The sequence below is a fragment of the Halichoerus grypus genome, chromosome 8 (genome assembly GCF_964656455.1).
Source record: "Halichoerus grypus chromosome 8, mHalGry1.hap1.1, whole genome shotgun sequence".
Classification (NCBI taxonomy): Eukaryota; Metazoa; Chordata; class Mammalia; order Carnivora; family Phocidae; genus Halichoerus; species Halichoerus grypus.
Window position 1 is genome coordinate 60,071,788 of NC_135719.1, and position 13,403 is coordinate 60,085,190.

General features: G+C 41.7%; 1 non-coding gene across 1 annotated transcript; it reads left to right on the forward strand.

Annotated features, from left to right (window-relative positions):
• Positions 1 to 1,152: 1,152 nt before the first annotated feature.
• On the forward strand, positions 1,153 to 1,259 carry LOC118522572 (U6 spliceosomal RNA). The gene has a single exon (XR_004910689.1). It is a non-coding gene; the product is annotated as a U6 spliceosomal RNA (small nuclear RNA).
• The last annotated feature ends 12,144 nt before the right edge of the window (positions 1,260 to 13,403 follow it).

Below are 13,403 nucleotides of genomic sequence, written 5' to 3' on the forward strand. Positions count from 1 at the left end.
GAACAAAAAAGAAAATAAGAAATCATGAATAAACATACGAAAAAATGTTTAACCTCACCAATACTCAAGAAAATACACACGAAAGCAAGATGATGTTTTCTGCCTATAAATCTGCAAAGATTTTTTTGAATCATTATACTCAATGGTGAGAGAATGCAGAAAAATAAACACTTTTATATAATGCCGCTGGAAAACTGGTGACCCCTTTCTGGACGGCAGTTCAGCAGTTTATATATATATTCTTATTTTTTATGTAACAATTTCATCCTTAGCAATTTATCCTAAAAAATCATCAGAGATTTACACAAATGTTTATTCATAGTGATGTTTGTTCTTTCTAGGGTTTTTTATATTAGAAACACCCTAAATGCTTAACAGAGAAAGGCTAAGTAAATAGTGACAGTCATACAGTAAAATACTATGCAACCACTGAAATCATTTAATTGCAGAAGATCGTATCTTCCAAAAATTACTGCAACAATATTTCTGATTGCATATGCTCTTCCAGACCCTTGCCATTTCCCACTGTGGAAAGCTGAATAATGATCCCCCAGAGATATCCACATCCCAATCCCTGGTACTTGTGACTATATCTTACCTTACATGGTAAAAGGAATTTTGCAGATGTGATTAAGCTAAGGACCTTGAGATGGGAAAATTATTCTGGATTATACAGGTGAGCCCAATGTAATCACAAGGGTCCTTGTAAGAGGGAGGCAGGAGGATCAGAGTCAGAAGAAAAAAAAAATGTAATGATGAACACAGAGGGTCACGGCCAGAGAGAGATTTGAAGATGATACAATGCTGGCCTTAAAGACAGAGGAGTCATGAGCCAAGGAGGGTAGGCAGCCTCCCAAAGCTAGAAAAGGCAAGGAAATGCATTGTTCCCTAGAGCCTGCTAGGACACCTTGATTCTGGCCCAGGGAACTCATTTCAGAACTCTGCCCTCCAAAATTGTAAGATAATAAATCTCTGTTGTTTTAAATTTGTGACATCACCGATAAGAAACTAAAAAACCATTCAAGAGGTCTATGTCTCAAGGAAAGAGCTTCCGTGGGCTTTGGGGTGGGCTTTTGTGACTGCCTTGGTGACTAGCATGTGGCAGAAGGAAGGCTGTGTGACTTCCAAAACTAAGTCGTAAAAGGTGAGTTAGTGCTTGCTTCAGCAGCACATATACTAAAATTGGAATGATACAGAGAAAATTAGAATGGCCCCTGCATAAGGATGACATACAAATTCATGAAGTGTTCCATATTTTTATTGTTGGATCACTATATTGTATACCTGAAACTAATATTACACTATATGTTAACTATACTGAAATTAAAATTTAAAAAAAAATTTTTAAGGTGAGTTAGTTTCAGCCTGGCCTTTCTTTATGGACATTTACTTGTGGAGCCCTGAGCTGCCATGTAGGAGGCATGGCTACCCTGAAGCCATCATGCAGGAGAAACCTTATTAGAGACAGGGAGAAATGCCCAAGAAACCAGCTATTCTAGCCTCCAGCTGTTTGGGTCTTTCCAGCCCAGGTACCAAAAATGTGAGTAAGCAAATTTCAGATAATTAGCCCAAGCCACCTCCTACACAACTGCATGAAATACCCTGCATAAGAACTACTTGGCTGAGCCTAGTCAACCCCAGAACCATGAAAATGATAACAAAATTATTCTGTTGTTTTATGCCATTAGGTTTTATGTTGGTTTTATGCACCAATGAGTAACCAATACATTAATGATAAAGAGAAATGTTCAAAATATGATGAGGTTAAGAGAAAAAGTAGGGGCACCTGGCTGGCTCAGTCAGTAGATCATATGACTCTTGATCTCAGGGTGATGAGTTTGGGCCCCATGTTGGGCATAGAGCCTACTTAAAAAAATAAAATAAAAAGAGAGTCTATAAGCTATCATAAGGGGGTGTGTGTGTGTGTGCGTATGTGTACACAGAAAAAGCTTGGAGTCCCCAAAATATGTTCTAAAATGGTTATCTCTGGGGTGCCTGGGTGGCTCAGTCAGTTAAGGATCTGCCTTCAGCTCAGGTCACGATCTCAGGGTTTTGGGAAAGAGCCCCACATCGGGTTCCCTGCTCAGTGGGGGAGTCTGCTTCTCCCTCTGTCCAACCTGCCCCCGCTCATGCTCCCTCTCTCTCTCAAATAAGTGAAATCTTTAAAAACAAAGTAATAAAACAAAATAAAATGGTTATCTCTGTGTGCTGAGTGAAGAAATTAGTATCTTCTTTATATTTTTATATTTATATAAAATATACATGCATTTATATAAAATATACATGCCTATAAAATAAACATGCATTCCTTTTGTAATCACGGAAAATATTTTTAAGCCCTTTAGATCCTTTTACTTTCAAATATATCATTATTGCAGAAAGCATACAAGTGTATCCTGTATAGGAACACATGCATTCACACATGTATGTGCATACTGAAGATAAAGAGAATAGGGGAAGGGGTCACTTGGTTAATCGGAGTGAGAACATGAACCTTTAAATCCTACTTTTATTCCTCCCTTTCCTGCAGTAGAAATGACAGCAAATATCTTATAATATGGGGTCAAATACCTAATCCTTTTAGCCACTCCCAACTCAACTGTAATTGACTGATGCTACTGGGTTTGGATTCTTTCCTGTGACACAGATAAAAGACTGTGTATAGCTTCTCCCAGAAGAAGAAAAGTAAACCACCTCTTTGAGAATCACCCCGTTCTTTGGGCATAGTGCCTAAAATTCACTAGGATTTTGCTGTTCTCTGTCAGTACCTATTAATGATGGGCACCTGGAAAAGAGTCAGGGGTGCTATAAAAGAGTAGAAAGGAGGGGGAGACCCAGGACTTTACTGCATTCCCATTAAATTCCCATGATGATCCTGGAAGTTGAATTAACAATCCCCATTTTATAGATGAGAACATTTAGGCTCAGAAAGGTTCAGCAATTCACCCAAGTCAAAGAGCTAATAATTGGCAGAGCTGAACTTCCAATACAAAGTTTCTTATGGTAACGCTGCACTTGTCTTCTCTTTTCCTCAGTTTTATGTTTCCTACCTTCAGCATTGTAGTGTGAATATTTAAATATCTGAATATACACGGGCGCCTGGGTGGCTCAGTTGGTTAAGCAACTGCCTTCGGCTCAGGTTATGATCCTGGAGTCCCGGGATCGAGTCCCGCATCGGGCTCCCTGCTCGGCAGGGAGTCTGCTTCTCCCTCTGACCCTCCTCCCTCTCATGCTCTCTGTCTCTCATTCTCTCTCTCTCAAATAAATAAATAAAATCTTTAAAAAAATAAAAATAAAATAAAATAAATAAATAAATAAATATCTGAATATACATATCATAGCATATTATATGGAATAATGCCTACCACTTGAAAACACCACATTATTCAGTGTTAGCCGCCATTTCAATTGTATGACTCAGTCACATCACAAAGCACAAGCAGGCCCTGGGGATCCACAATTGCTCTCCTTTCAAAAACCCCGCCCTCAGCATCTCACCATTTTTGGGTGGGCAGCAACCTACCCAGCGGTGGTTGTTATTCTGTGAAAACCAGAGCTGGACCTGGAGCCATGGAGTAGCAGCCCAGTGACCCACCTCACACACACATTTCCCGTGCTCTTTTTCAAATTGCACAATAGCTCTCACACAGTCCAAGGGCTATCATTAAAAGTCAGCTGCTCTCTGAATGTGTCGATTCCGGTGGCACTGACAAGTGAGGGTAGGAGGCAGGGTTGCTTCTATAAAATAAATGAGGAGGGAAATGGTGTCGGGGTGAGATCTGCCTTCTGAATGCACTGAAAACTGAGGCCCTTGTCTTTTGGCATTTCCTAAAAGGCCTCTTGAGCTTTCCTTGGCAAGCCTTGAGACCGAGGGTACTTTTAGCTGTTTAAGCCTTCCTCTTCTAACAGGGGTCAAAGGGCTGGAAAGATCTTCTCAAAAGGATAGAGAAGGAATCATTAAAAGGGAGGAGAAGGAAAGTGACAGAAGGTCAGCCTTTTTTTTTTCCTAATGGGTGGGTCCCTGAGGGTCGGGCTCAGTGTCCAAGTGCTGCACACAGGCACCTAGCTTCCAGAACCCACAGCAATTCGATTCACACTTCCCTGAGCAGGAGACCACAGGAAGCTCAAAGGAGCAGCCTGGGGAGGGTACAGAGATGCAAACAAACACAACAGAAATCTGGTTGTGATAAGCAAATTTCATTGGTCAAATTAACTTAAAACAACAATGACAGTGTTTCAATAAGCCAGAGAAACCAAATACTTGAAATCTATATGTGTTTTGAGTCTGCCATAAAATTTATTTTTTTCAAATACAAATTTACCTTAAAAACGTTGCTTATTGCATTGCATGAAGCTTTATATAAGGACTAGTTTGGGATTAAAATTCACCTTTACATATAACACAAGCACACAAATGGTGAAGGTTTTCACTGATTTTTAGTCAACAAGCAATAAGCCGCATTTGCACCCTCACACCTACTCCTAACACCCCATCTGGTAACATTTCCACGTTTCAAGCAAAGAAATCAATAGCAATAATCCGTGAGGGACTCATAGGGTGTATATTTTTTTATCACACTGCCATTTGAAGAAAAAAATTTTCCCTACCTACTTAGAGCAAAAGATTGTTCTTTTTGTACAATCACATGGAAAACTCGATGTTATTATCGGAGGGAGAGGCGTTAGAGGGAAAGGGAGATGAGTCAATTAAAACAAATGTGAGAAAATCTAAACATGTTTGACAATATAGGTTCTATTTGAACAACCCAAATGATAATCAATGCCCAAGCTGAAAAATCCCCAATCAACCTGCAAAATTCAAAACTAATTTCATTATGGCTCAGTTTCTAAGGAAAGGACAGCTAAAAATGCATGTTGATGTAACTTCTCAGAGAGGAAAGCCATCCTGCTTTCAAATTGCAGTGCAGGGAGAAGACACCATGCCTGAACCCTGAAATTTAGAACTATGCCATTGCTGATTTTCTGTGCAAGAAGGAAATATGATTCTTTGTTACTGCTCTTATTTATTGCAGACCTTGTCTGGAATGTGGTATTGAAGCCATGCTTGATGAGTTGCCGCCTTGAACTTTCCCACTGATCAATGCTGGTGCTGCGGCTGCATGAAAGAATAGCTTTCCTGAGGAGCCACTATCACATGGGAAACCTAGCAAGCATTTTTTTTTTTAAAAATGGCCCAGAGTCTCGTATGCTTAAGCTTCGGACATGCCCCCCTGGAAAAAAAAAAAAAAAAGGCAAAATGGCAAATGGTGACTGACCATTTGAAAACTGGAATGTTATAACAGCAAGAGGTAAGGTCAAAAACAGAAATCCTCCTTTCTGTAAAACGATCAGATACCAGGGGATGAAAATGTGCAGGAAAAAGGAAGGTTAATATGAAGCAAGAGGACAGGAATCATATTTCTTCTCTGCAGGGTGACAAATAAAAAGTTGCCTTTATTTTTCTGTGCAAATAAACTTTACTTTAGGAATTGTAGCAGTGGTTGGTCTCCCATAAAATAGGCTTTATCTGTTGTGGTGACAACCTAAGGCAGGGAGGAGTTCGTGGCAGGGTAATTGCCATCTTTTCCATTATCTTTGTCAGTATTTTTGTTATTTTGTGGTGAGATTGCAGGAAAAGTCTAGACAAATGCTATCAAGAATGAGGGCCAAGAGAAAGGTTTAATCCAATTCTTCAGCAGTTCATGTGGAAAGTATGTGTCACTGGAGTAGGCCAGGACAGAGTCTTCAAACACATGTAAGTCAGTGTCTGTGTAAAAACCCCAGCCTGTCCACAAGTTCTACACTTTAGGGGCTTCCCTGAATGGGATACCCATAGTGAAAGCATCCGTTGGAAAGAAATTTACCTTTGAGAAAGAAGTATGGCAGGTCATCAGTAGCTGTTGGAAACTAATGACTTCTGAAGGATGCCAGCCAACAACTAAAAGCCATGAGAAATTGGGACAACCCATGAACCTTCATCTAGCTTATGAAATGAAACAAGAATTAGATCTGAGCTAAGTTTAAGTAAGTTTAACCCAGCTACCTTCATCCACTGACCACATTCCTGGCCTTTTCATGGGCAGTATTTTAAATAATTACCAATTCTTTCTTTTTCAAGATTTTATTTATTTATTTATTTGAGAGAGAGAGAGAGTACAAACAGGGGCAGTGGCAGGGAGAGGGAGAAGCAGGCTCCTGCTGAGCAGGGAACCTGATGCAGGACTCGATCCCAGGACCCTGGGATCATGACCTGAGCCGAAGGCAGATGCTTAACCGACTGAGCCACCCAGGCACCACAAATAATTACCAATTCTACTGTGAGTCAGTTACGTGCTGATTTTAATCTCTTCTCCACCCTCCAGACATTCCTAACACTTTCTGTTCCCTATGGTCATAATTTGTGCGCATGCCACAACTTCCAGTATAGATTTTTAGCTGCTCAGTCTAGGTCTTTCCTTCCTTGTACCCTCCGTGGTTCCTAGCTCTGTGCTTCACATATAGTACACACTCAAGTGTCTGTTGACTGACTGGTTGACTAAATGAATATATGAGGGCCTCATCCTTATGTGTTGCCATCAAAAAAAAAGAAAAAAAATCACAGCAAAAACACCACCTGCCCTGCCCCCACACTCTCCTGTGGATGCACCTCCTCCAATAAGCTCTTGGCTGGAGCCCATCCAAAGTGGTACCACAGCCTGGCAGGGTGCAAACAGCCTTGACAGGGGCCAGCACTACTCCAAAGTGACTCCAGCCCTGGGAAGAAGGGAAGATAACTACACACACTGATCTAACTACGGCTCCAGCAGTGAGCTAGGGATAGACATCAGATCTGACTACAGGCCCCACCCACCAATGAAAGCTTCTCAGGGGACAACACACGAAGCATGCCCAACAATTTGGTGCTCCTGCATCTCTGGCAACACCTGGTCTGACTCAACTCAAGCCCAAGGAAGCTGCAAACTGGCCCACTAACAACACAGGGACCAAACCCTGTCCATAGCAGACAAAGAGAGCATTGCAGATGACTGGACTGAAGGCTAACATGGCTCAGCCACAACAATAGGGCACACACAACACACATAACACTCATAGGAGACACTCCTGAAGTGCCAGGTTCTGGTGAACAGGGGACATTGCATTGCAGGGCACTACAGGATCTCTTCTTCATAAAGCCACTACTTTCAAGAGCAGGAGATGTAGCTGACTTTCCTAACACATAGAAACAGACCCCAAGAGTCTGAGAAAAAGAAATATGTCCCAAATGAAAGAACAGGACAAAAATGCAGCAAGAGAGCTAAATGAAATGTGGATAAGTAATATGCCTGATAGAGAGTCTAAAGTAATGGTCATAAAGATAGTTACTGGACTTGAGAAAAGAGTGGAGGACCCCAGTAAGATCCTCAACAAAGAGATAGAAAACATAAAAAAGAACCAATCAGAGATGAAGAACACAATAAATGAAATAAAAAATACATTAAGATTCTATGTACACAACTGTATTGTCTATGAATAATAATAAGTTCTTTGTACTCCTTTCTTACTCTTGCATCTTACATGATACTGTTTTCCAAAACACAACTTATCTGATATTGTTTTCCAAATTTTGGCTCTTTCCTTAAATTTAACAAATTAAAAATTGTAATTATTTTCCATTAAAAAAGTACACTAGAGAGAATAAATAGTAGGCTAGAAGAAGCAAAAGATCAGATCAGCAACCTGGAGAACAGAGTAATGGAGAGCAATCAAGCTGAACAGGAGAGAGAAAAAATAATAATAAATGAAAATAGATTTAGGGAACACAGTGATACCATCAAACATAATAACATTTACATTATAGGGATCCCGGGAGAAAAGAGAAAAGGGAGCAGAAAATGTATTTAAAGAAATAATAGCTGAAAACTTCCAAAATCTGGGGAAGGAAACAGAAATCCAGATCCAGGAGGCACAGAGAGCCCCCAACAAAATCAATGCAAAAAGGTCCATACTAAGACACACAGAATTAAAGTGACAAAAAGTACTGATAGGGAATTTTAAAAGCAGCAAGAGAAAACAGTCACATACAAGAGAAACATCATATGGCTTATCAGCTGATTTTTCAGCAGAAACTTTACAAGCCAGAAGAAAGTGGCTAATATATTCAAAGTACTGAAAGAAAAAACTTAAACCAAGAATTCTTTATCCTGTAAGGTAATCATTCAAAATAGAAGGAAAGATAAAGAGTCCCAGACAAACAAAAGTTAAAGGAATTTATCATGACAAAACCAGGCCTACAAGAAATCTTAAAGGAGACTCTGAGTGAAGAAAAAAAAAAAAAAACAGAAGTAGGAGTAAGAAAAGTGGGAAGCACAAGAGCAGTGAAAGTAAGTGTATCTATAAAAGTGATTCACAAAATAGAAGGATGTAAAGTATGACACCATATGCCTAAAACATGGTGGAGAAAGGATTAAATAATGGATACAAATTTAAATGACCATCAACTTAAAATAGACTGCCATATGCATATACAAACCTAAAAGTAAGCACAAATCAAAAACCAATAATAGAGGGTGTCTGGGTGGCTCAGTCATTAAGCGTCTGCCTTCGGCTCAGGTCATGATCCCAGGGTACTGGGATCAAGTCCCACATACAGCTCCCTGCTCAGTGGGAAGCTGCTTCTCCCTCTCCCACTGCCCCTGCTTGTGTTCCTGCTCTTGCTATCTCTGTCTCTGTCAAATAAATAAATAAAATCTTTTTAAAAAAATGATATGCAAAATATAAAGAGAAAGGAATCCAAGTATATCATTAAAGAAAGCTACCAAATCATGAGAGAAAAGAGCAACAGAAGGAACACAGAACTACAAAAACAACTAAAAAGCAAGTATCTACCATCAATAATTATTTTGAATGAAAATAGCCTAAATACTCCAATCAAAAGACATAGGGTGATGGGATGGATTAAAAATCAAGGCCCATCTGTATGCTGCCTACAAGAGACTCATTTCAGACCTAAAAATACATGCAGACTGAAAGTGAAGGGATGGAAAAGCATTTAGCATGCAAAAGGAAGTGAAAAGAAAGCCAAGGTAGGAATACTTACATCACACAAAATAGACTTTAAAATAAAGTCTATAGGGCGTCTGGGTGGCTCAGTTAGTTAAGCGACTGCCTTCGGCTCAGGTTATGATCCTGGAGTCCCGGGATCGAGTCCCGCATCGGGCTCCCTGCTCGGCAGGGAGTCTGCTTCTCCCTCAGACCCTCCCCCCTCTCATGTGCTCTCTTTCTCATTCTCTCTCTCTCAAATAAATAAATAAAATCTTTAAAAATATATATAAATAAATAAATAAATAAATAAATAAAATAAAATAAAGTCTATAACAAGAGATAAAGAAGGACCCTATATAATCATAAAGGGAATAATCCAACAAGAAGATATAACAATTGTAAATATTTATGCATCCAACATGGACACACCAAATACATAAAGTGCCTAATAACAAACAAAAAAAGAAGTAATCGATAATAATACAATAATTATAGGGGACTTTAACACCCCACTTACATCAATGGATAAGTCATTCAAATAGGAAATTAATAAGGAACAGTGGTTTAGAATGACACATTGGACCAGATGGATCTAACAGATATGTTCAGAACACTCCATCCTAAAACAGCAGAATACACAGTCTTTCCAAGTGCACATGGAACATTCTCCAGAATGTCTGGCAACAAAATAAGTCTCAACAAATTCAAAGAGACCAAAGTCATACCATGCATCTTTTCTGATCACAACACTATGAAACTAGAAATCAACCACAAGAAAAAATCTGGAAAGAACACAAATACAAGGAGGTTAAATAACATGCTACTAAACATGAATGAGTCAACCAAGAAATCAAAGAGGAAATCAAAAAAATGCATGTGACAAATGAAAATGAAAACACAAAGGTCCAAAAATCTTTGGGATGCAGCAAAAGCTGTTCTAAGAGGGAAGTTTATAGCAATACAGGCCTACTTCAAGATGCAAGAAAAATTGGGGCACCTGGGTGGCTCAGTCAGTTAAGCAGCTGCCTTTGGCTCAGGTCATGATCCCAGGGTCCTGGTATCGAGCCCCACATCGGGCTCCCTGCTCAGCAGGAAGATATGTTTCTCCCTCTCCCTCTACCCCTCCCCCCACCCCCACTCGTGCACTCTCTCTCTCAAAGAAATAAATAAAAATCTTAAAAAAAAGAAGGGGAGGGGGGAAAGATGGCGGAGGAGTAGGGGACCCTATTTCAACTGGTCTGCAGAACTGAGCTGGATATCTACCAGACCACTCTGAGCACCCACGAAACCAGCCTGAGATGTAAGAAGATCTGGATCTCTACAAACAGAATATTGCAGGCGGTTGGTTTTGAGGTACGAAGCGGAGAGCCGTGATTCTGCCGGCAGATATCGGAGGATAAACGGCAGCAGGAGGGTGCCTGGACGTGGGGATCCTACACCGCCGGTGAGTGACAGCCTCGCGCGCTGCGGACGGGCACAGACTCGCAGACCGGTAGCGTCGGGAAAGGACTTTAGGGCAGCCCCCGGGGTGGAGGACGAGACCAGTGGGGTCGCGCGCACGCGAACCACAGCCGCCCAGACAGAAACCCGGAGCAACGGTCGCGCGCACGCGAACTGCAGCCTCCAAGACGGAAACCCGGTGCACCGGGTCCGCCGGTGAACTGCAACCTCCGGGGTGGAAACCCGGAGCGGCGGAGTCACGCACACGCGAACTGCAGTCCCCGGGACAGGACCCCAAGCGGCGGAGTTGCGCGCGCGCGCGAACTGGGAGCAGCTGGTGGTTTTAGAAGCACAAAGGGCAGAGACGTGCCCCGACCTGGAGGCAGGACTGGGAGCACTGCGGAGGGGCGCACAACCCAGGACGCTGCAGTTTATAGCAGCACAGACAGAAACGGAGACAGTGTGGCCTAGAGAGCTCACTGAAGAACAGACTGAGGTCTCTCTGCTCTGAGGCAGAGGGTTGGAAATGGTCTCTTCTGCTCTGACTCGCGGAAGAGACGCGGAAAGCCACCAGGGAAAGGCGCCAGAGAACAAAAGCCCCAAAGACTGATTCCCACTGAGCCCATCCCCCGCCACAGGGGCGCAGGGCAACTCCGCCCAAAGAGGGTTGCCTGAGTAACAGCGTGGCAGGCCCCTCCCCCAGAAGACAGGCTGGGAAAACAAGAGGCCAGCAACCCTAAGGTCCCAAGAAAACAGGTGCATCTTGCTTGGGTTCTGGTCAATAATTTGGACTCTATACATTCCCTCAAACACCCATCAACAGAATGACTAGGAGGAGGAGCCCCCAAAACAGAAAAGACTCAGAGATTATGACTTATGCTGCAGATTTACAAATGGATGCAGATATAAACAAGATGTCGGAGATGGAATTCAGGCTAGCAATTGTGAAGACAATGGCTAGAATGGAGAAATCAATTAATGGCAACATAGAGTCTCTAAGGGCAGAAATAAAAGGGGAATTGGCAGAACTTAAAAATGCTATCAATGAGATCCAATCCAATCTAGATAATCTAACAGCTAGGGTAACTGAGATAGAAGAGAGAATAAGCGATCTGGAAGACAGTATAATAGATAAAAACGGAAAAGAGGAGGCCAGGGAAAAACAACTCAGAATCCATGAAAATAGAATCAGAAAAATAAGTGACACCATGAGGCGTTCCAATGTCAGAATCATTGGAATCCCGGAGGGAGTGGAGAGAGAGAGAGGGCTAGAAGATGTATTTGAGCAAATCGTAGCTGAGAACTTCCCTCATCTGGGGAATGAAACAAACATTCGAGTCCTAGAGGCAGAGAGGACCCCTCCTAAGATCAAGGAAAACAGGCCAACACCCCGGCATGTAATAGTAAAACTTGCAAATCTTAGAACCAAGGAAACCATCTTAAGGGCAGTTAGGGGGAAGAGATTCCTTACATACAGAGGGAGGAACATCAGAATAACATCAGACCTATCCACAGAGACCTGGCAAGCCAGAAAGGCCTGACAAGACATATTCAGGGTACTAAATGAGAAGAACATGCAGCCAAGAATACTTTATCCGGCAAGGCTTTCATTTAGAATGGATGGAGAGATGCAGAGTTTCCACAACCGGCAGAAGTTGAAAGAATATGTGACCACTAAGCCGGCCCTGCAAGAAATATTAAGGGGGGTTCTATAAAAGGAGAAAGACCCCAAGAGTGATCTACAACAGAAATTTACAGGGACAATCTATAAAAACAACGTCTTCACAGGCAACATGATGACAATTAATTCATATCTTTCAATAATCACTCTCAACGTGAATGGCCTAAACGCTCCCATAAAACGGCACAGGGTTGCAGATTGGATAAAAAGACAGGACCCATCCATATGCTGTCTACAAGAGACTCATTTTGAACCTAAAGATACATCCAGACTGAAAGTGAAGGGATGGAGATCTATCTTCCGTGCCAGCGGACCTCAAAAGAAAGCTGGGGTAGCAATTCTTATATCAGACAAATTAGATTTTAAACTAAAGTCTGTAATAAGAGACACATGAAGGACACTATATCATTCTTAAAGAGTCTATCCAACAAGAAGATCTAACAATTGTAAATATCTATGCCCCCAACATGGGAGCAGCCATCTACATAAGCCAACTGTTAACCAAAATAAAGAGTCATATTGATAACAATACGTTAATTGTAGGAGACCTCAATTCTCCACTCTCAGCAATGGACAGATCATCTAAGCAGAAAATCAACAAGGAAACAAGAGCTTTGAATGATACATTGGACCAGATGGACCTCATAGATATTTACAGAACATTCCACCCTAAAACAACAGAATACTCATTCTTCTCGAGCGCACATGGAACTTTCTCCAGAATAGACCATATACTGGGTCACAAATCAGGTCTCAACCAATACCAAAAGATTGAGATTATTCCCTGCATATTCTCAGACAACAATGCTCTAAAACTGGAACTCAATCACAAGAAAAAATTTGGCAGAAATTCAAACACTTGGAAGCTAAAGACCACTCTGCTCAAGAATGTTTGGGTCGGGGCGCCTGGGTGGCTCAGTCGTTAAGCGTCTGCCTTCGGCTCAGGTCATGATCCCGGGGTCCTGGGATCGAGCCCCGCATCGGGCTCCCTGCTCCGCGGGAAGCCTGCTTCTCCCTCTCCCACTCCCCCTGCTTGTGTTCCCTCTCTCGCTGTGTCTCTCTGTCAAATAAATAAATAAAATCTTTAAAAAAAAAAAAAAAAAAAGAATGTTTGGGTCAACCAAGAAATCAAAGAAGAACTTAAACAATTCATGGAAATCAATGAGAACGAAAACACATCGGTCCAAAACCTATGGGATACTGCAAAGGCGGTCCTCAGGGGGAAATACATAGCCATCCAAGCCTCACTCAAAAAAATAGA